A 6,783-nucleotide genomic window follows, 5' to 3' on the forward strand; every position below is an offset into this window, starting at 1 on the left:
TCCGTCAATAAATCCATCGGTAATAATATTTTTTATTACCGACGGACAAAAAAAGTTACCGATAAAAGATTCATTGATGAAGCATTTTCATCAGTAAATTAATTACCAACGGAATATGTGTCTTACACAGAAAGAAAAATTTCATCGGTAAAACTGTTAAATCTTGTAGTGCTTCCTATCACATGTACATCCACTTTTATTGATCTCCACTAGATAGCCTAACAAATGAAAGCACTTTTAAAGGTTTTTCTAACTACTCAAGAACAAATCAAAACCATTCTTATTTTACAACACATTATGCTATCGGTTTCCCTCTAATATGCCCCACCTATCGCATATGTATTTCAATTTCTAAAAGAATACAAGAAAATGACATGCAGGAAAGTAGAAAGGATACTATTGGACTGGGTCTTTTATGTTCAAAAATAAAAAGCAAAGAAGTAGCAATTCATTACCACAACAATAAGAGTCACCATCACCATTGTTTCCTTTTGGAGCCCCACTCTTTCCTTTTGGAGACCCACTCGAACAATCTTGAGTGGAAAAAAAAAAACCATAACAAGAGGGAATTGTGCATGCCTTGGAGAATAAAGGTCGTTCCTACCAAATAAAGAGACGCTTTATTGTGTAAAAGTGTATTAGAAACCAACCTTTCAAGGAACATTTTCTCCACAAAAATGAACCTGGATAATTATGACAGGCTCACCAAACCTAGAGAACACATATAGAATGAAGGAAGTAGCCTAGAGTTGGTTATATAGTATTATGGAAAGAGATTAGAATAGACTCCTTATATATGTAAATACATTATATAGGATAATTATCATGTGTAGTATACCTCACTCTAGTATTGTACACAACCCTAAAGATATAAATACAAAGGATGGCTGCAGCTATTAGCATCCATCTGTAATTCAAATACAAATCATTCTCTAAACTTAACTTGGTATCAGAGCAAGCAAAGAAAATAAAATCGCAGCTTTTATTCTGGTCCAGTTCTCTTCTCTGTCAATAACGAATAATTTTGTTGCTGCACCGTTCACTCACCCTTCTTCCTCTCTTGCGCCACCATCAATGACAGCTGCTACATCTGGTGCTCCTCTTGCTGCTGCTGAAATCGAATTGCCTCAGACTTCCTCTTTAGATATCATGACTGCTATGACAAAAGTCCCTGCTATCATCCCTCTCCCCAACACTCAGCAGGTAATATCTTTAAAGCTCTCCAACACCAATTTTATGTATTGGAGGACGCAGATGAAGCCTTTTCTCTTGGGCCAAGGCGTTTTTCCCTTTGTGGATGGTTCATTCCCATGTCCTCCCTCTCATGTGATTTTTGTTGGCACCTCCTTACCTGCTGTTAATGCCTCCTATCTGTCATGGAAGCAACAAGACCACCTACTCATGAGTGCTCTTTTATCCTCCCTCTCTATGGAAGTTCTGCACCTAGTGGTTGATTGTAACACCTCCCATGACATCTGGAGAACGCTGGAAACAACCCTTGCTTCTCCTTCAAACTCACGAATTATACAGCTCCATGGTTCATTCCAAGAGCTCTGATAGAATGATGAATCTGTCAGCACCTATCTGCAGAAGGCTAAGTCCTTGTTTGATTAACTTGCTGCAGCTGGTAGACCGATCTCTATGGAAGACTTTAATCTGTATGTATTTCGGGGATTACGCAGCGAGTTTAAGGACCTGGTAACCAGCTTATCTACTAAAGCTGATCCTATCTCGTACACTGACCTCCACAGCCACCTCCTCACGCATGAATTTATCAACAAAACCAATATTCATCCAGTTGTAACAGCTCCTATGTTACCCACTCCATCCCAGCAGCCATCTGTGTTTTTTGGGCAGTGGCAGTCAGGTTCCAACGCTGGCAGAAGAGGCTGTTTTCACGGGGGATGGCGACCAAATAACCATAGTAGTTATCCTGGAAATCATGGTTATGGTTCAGCTCAGAATTTTAGTCCTACAAATTCTCCTTCAGGTTCACATTTTGGACAACAGGGAAATCGGGTCTCCTATGGCTCAAGTCAGCACTTTGGGCAGCAAAGCAACCGGTTTGGGGGTTCTCACCGCACCATCAAATGTCAGCTATGCTATGATTATGGGCATACTGCTCAGCAGTGTTCTCAATTATCTACTCATCATGTACAAGCTAATGCTAATTTAGCATTTAATATTGTCCCCACTACTTCTCCTGTTACTTGGTTTCCTGATACAAGTGCGAATCATCATGTGATGCCGGACCTTATGAGTATGACAAGTTCAGAACCTTACCTTGGTAATGATCACTTGCATGTTGGCGATGGTAAGGGTCTTGTTATCTCTAATATTGCTCACTCTCACATTCAGTCACCCAAACGCACATTTACATTATCCAACATTTTACATGTTCCTATCATTAAAAAACTTTTACTATATGTTCAGAAGTTTTGGCTTAGAATAACGTGTTTTTTGAATTTCATCCATTTGTATTTTATGTTAAGGATCTCATGACAAAGGAAGTTCTTCTTTCCAGTCGGAGTAGAGATGGTCTATATGTTTTGTCCGAGTCCTCTGCCAAGTCATTACCTGTAGCCCTTCTATCCACCCGAATCTCTACTTTAGCTGATGTCTAGCATCATTGTCTTGGACATCCTAGTCCACGTATTTTGCAATTTTTAGTGTCCAATAAAAAGGTGTCCTGTACGTCAAAATATTTTGATTTTAATTGTTCAGCATGTCCTCTTGGTAAGTCGTCTCGTTTGCCTTTAAAAACTACAGGTCATCAAACTCAAGCTCCACTTGACTTGATTTTTTGTGATGTTTGGGGACCTTCCCCTATGTTATCATCTAATGGATTTCTTTATTTTATTATTTTTATGGATGCCCATACAAGGTTTATTTGGTTTTACCCCTTGGCTGCCAAATCTGATGTTTTTACTGTCTTTCATCAATTTCAAGCACAAGTTGAACGTCAATTTTCCTTAAAAATTAAATCTGTTCAAACAGATTGGGGTGGCGAATATCAAAAACTCAATACCTATTTTAAAACAATTGGTATTCATCATCGTATTATCTGCCCCCATACTCATGAACAAAATGGCATGGTCGAACGTCGTCATAGACATATTGTTGAAACTGGACTTACTCTCCTAGGTCAATGTAAAGCTCCCTTAAAATACTGGAGTTCTGCTTTTGAAAGTTCTGTTTATTTGATTAATCGCATGCCAACTCCGGTTCTTAATCATAAAACTCCTTTTGAATGTCTTTTAAAATCAACTCCTGACTATGGATTTCTTCGTACTTTCGGGTGTCTTTGCTTTCCGCTACTTCGTCCATATAATGCTCATAAGTTAGATTTCCGCTCTTCTCCTTGTGTTTTTCTAGGTTATAGCAACTCTCATTTAGGTTACCGATGTCTTGATTTGTTGTCACATCGTCTTTACATTGCTCGTCATGTTCAATTTCATGAAACTGTCTTTCCCTTTAACAAATCTGAACAGCATATTGCCTCACCTATACAACCCCCTGTTGTCACTTTCCAGCTCCTCCCATATGTTTCTGCACCATATTTAGCCAAATCCAGTGCTCACACAAAGCCCCCTGCACCTACATCACCCTCTCTCGCCCCCTTATTTTTGCCTGCATATCACGGTCATACTCATTCCACAGGTACAGGTCCCGACTTGTCACTCTCACATGTGTCTCCTATGGCCCCGGTCTCTCCTGATGTGGCACTCTCCTCTGCTGGGTCTCCTACTTCGGGTGTAGTATGTGCATCCCCCGTGCTATCTGATTTGCCAAACTCCCCTGTTCCTTCCCCTGCTGGCGCTCCCTCTCGGTTTGCTTCGCCTGCTCAGCCTAGTCCTCTGTTGCGCCTTTCCACACCAGGTTCCTCCACTCTTTCCCCCCTGGACTTGATTTATGTGTTGATTTGTCTCATTTCTCTCTTCAGCAAGAGCACGACAGTGTGTCTTCCACTCAACCACAGGTTGCACGCACGCACTCCATGGTGCTTCCCCACGTTCTTCCAAAACTGCCAACTTAAGTGTCTTATCTGCCTCCTGGTCTACATCCTTACCTCAGCAGGGACCGGTTTCATTTAAGGCTGCTGACAAATACTTGATTTGGCATAAAGCCATGCAAGAAGAACTTCGGGCCCTTCACAGTAATGACACCTGGTCATTAGTTCCTTTTGCTCCATCTATGAATGTGGTCGGCAGTCGGTGGGTATATAAGATTAAGAGGCGCGTTGATGGTTGTGTGGATCGATATAAAGCACGACTGGTTGCACGAGGTTTCACTCAGCAAGAGGGGGTTGATTACTATGAAACATTTAGTCCGGTGATCAAGCCAACAACGATTCGTCTAGTACTTACTATTGTTGTCACCTGTGGTTGGAAGATTCATCAATTGGATGTTCATAATGCCTTTTTGAATGGCATTCTTCAGGAGGAGGTGTACATGGCACAACCACCTGGTTTTGTTGACTCTACATTCCCCTCGCATGTGTTTCGTCTACATAAATCTTTGTATGGTTTGAAACAAGCACCTCGGGCATGGAACAACCGGTTAAGTGAGTTTCTGATCTCCATTGGTTTTCAGGCATCGAAGGTTGATACTTCTCTCTTTATTCTCTCTTTATTCTCTCCTTCAGCGGTGTTATCTTTTATTTACTTGTGTATGTTGATGATATTTTGTTGACTGGGAGTAACCCGACTTTGCTTCAACGCTTAATTATTTTGCTGAGTTCAGAGTTTAAACTTCGAGATTTAGGCTCTATTCATTTCTTCTTGGGCATTGAAGTTAAATCCACCACTTCTATGGGTTTGTTACTCAGCCAACACAAATATACTCTTGATATTATCCAACGAGCAGGTATGACTTCTTGTAAACCAGTTGCCACCCCTTTGTCTACCTCCTCAAAATTGAGCATCGCATCTGGTACTCCTTACTCTGATCAGACATGATATAGACAAATTGTTGGGGCTCTCCAGTATCTTACATTTACCAGACCTGATATTTGTTATGCAGTCAACAAGTTATGTCAGTTTATACATGCCCCTACTGAGGATCACTGGTCGGTCGTTAAACGTATACTACGTTACCTTCAGGATACAACTTCTTATGGTCTACACATTACTCGGGATTCCTCATTGTCTCTTCATGGTTTCACTGATGTTGATTGGGCTGGCAGTATTGATGATCGGAAATCAACAGGTGGTTATCTTGTATATCTTGGTGCTACTCCTATTTCATGGAAATAAGGGAAGCAACGCACTGTGGCTCGATCTTCTACAGAGGCAAAATACAAGGCTTTAGCTGATGGTACTATTGAAATCTTATGGATTCGCTCTTTATTATCAGAACTTCATTTTCCATCATCATTCATGACTACGTTGTGGTGTGATAATTTAGGAGCCACCTTCCTATCTCTCAATCCAGTTTTTCATGCTCGCACTAAACATGTTGAAGTTGACTATCACTTTGTTCGCGATCGCGTTGCTAAGCAAGAAATTCAGGTACACTTTATCTCTTCAAAGGACCAACTAGCTGATGTCCTTACCAAGCCGCTTCCCCCAGTCTCGTTTGCTCTTTTTCAATCCAAGCTTCGAGTGGAATATCCACCTTCAGCTTGACGGGGTGTATTATGGAAATAGATTAGAATAGACTCCTTATGTATGTAAATACCTTATATAGGATAATTATCATGTGTAGTATACCTCACTCTAGTATTGTACACAACCCTAGAGATATAAATACAAAGGATGGTTGCAGCTATTAGCATCCATTTCTAATTCAAATACAAATCATTCTCTAAACTTAACTTATAGGATAGCAACATCATGTGTAAAGTCCTTCGCGCTAGGTTATGTAGGTCCGCACAAGTTTGAGTTCGGTAACATAACTTGAAACCCAATTCCATCCTTAACTTCTTTGATTTATGTGTATCATAGAGGACATATTAGTTAACTACTATGGTTAAAAAATGAAAAAGAAGTTGCCCCCTAGTTATATAATAACTAGGAACCCTAATTAGTATCTAGAGTTAGTTCTAGGTAAGAGGTTGGTTATGCTAAAAAAAAAATAAACATCGCCTTAAAGCATCTTATCTAAGGTAAATTGTATTATATTTATTTTTAATGATAAAAATACCTATCGTATTCTTACCAAAGCTGGCCTAAACAAGTATTTGTTTTCTCATAAAAGGAAAAATGATCATTAAACTTGGGACAATGATTTGGGATATAGACTTGACAACAAGGCCCAATCTTCACTTTAAAAATACATGTATTAGATATAAAGGATGATGAATGATAAATTAGGCTTTGTTCCTATTTCTTGTGTTATGCCTAAAATGGGCTTGAATATTGACTCATATCCTTAGATGTTAACTATTGGGTTTGAATTAACAAATAAATATTTTTCTCATTTTCATATTTGTTTTTGTGTTTTTATGATGTAAGAGTTCTAAACAAAATATAAAAAAGAATCATAAATCAACTAGAAAACTAGTACGATTACTACATAATAGCTTTTGGACTTTATTTTAAAGTCTGGATGAAGTTTGATTGCCCTAAAGTTTTAAACTAACATATAAGAAGACCTCTAGAAATTATGGTAAAAGTTCAGCCCAATCAAATGGATAGAAAAACTATGCATTAGAAAAAAAAAAAAAAAAACCCTAAACCACCTCTAATTTTGAAATTAATTAGCCAACCATTGCAAAATAATTAGGCCCATGCTATAGATGGATCCTTCTTGCACATAAATTAGATTCACTAAGATCTAATA

The 6,783-nt window shown here is 39.0% G+C and overlaps 1 pseudogene; it reads left to right on the forward strand.

The window, feature by feature from the left end:
- Window positions 1-1,074: 1,074 nt before the first annotated feature.
- Window positions 1,075-5,627, forward strand: LOC140954383 (uncharacterized; annotated as a pseudogene).
- Window positions 5,628-6,783: the final 1,156 nt, after the last annotated feature.

Source organism: Populus alba, chromosome 1, assembly GCF_005239225.2.
Source record: "Populus alba chromosome 1, ASM523922v2, whole genome shotgun sequence".
NCBI lineage: Eukaryota > Viridiplantae > Streptophyta > Magnoliopsida > Malpighiales > Salicaceae > Populus > Populus alba.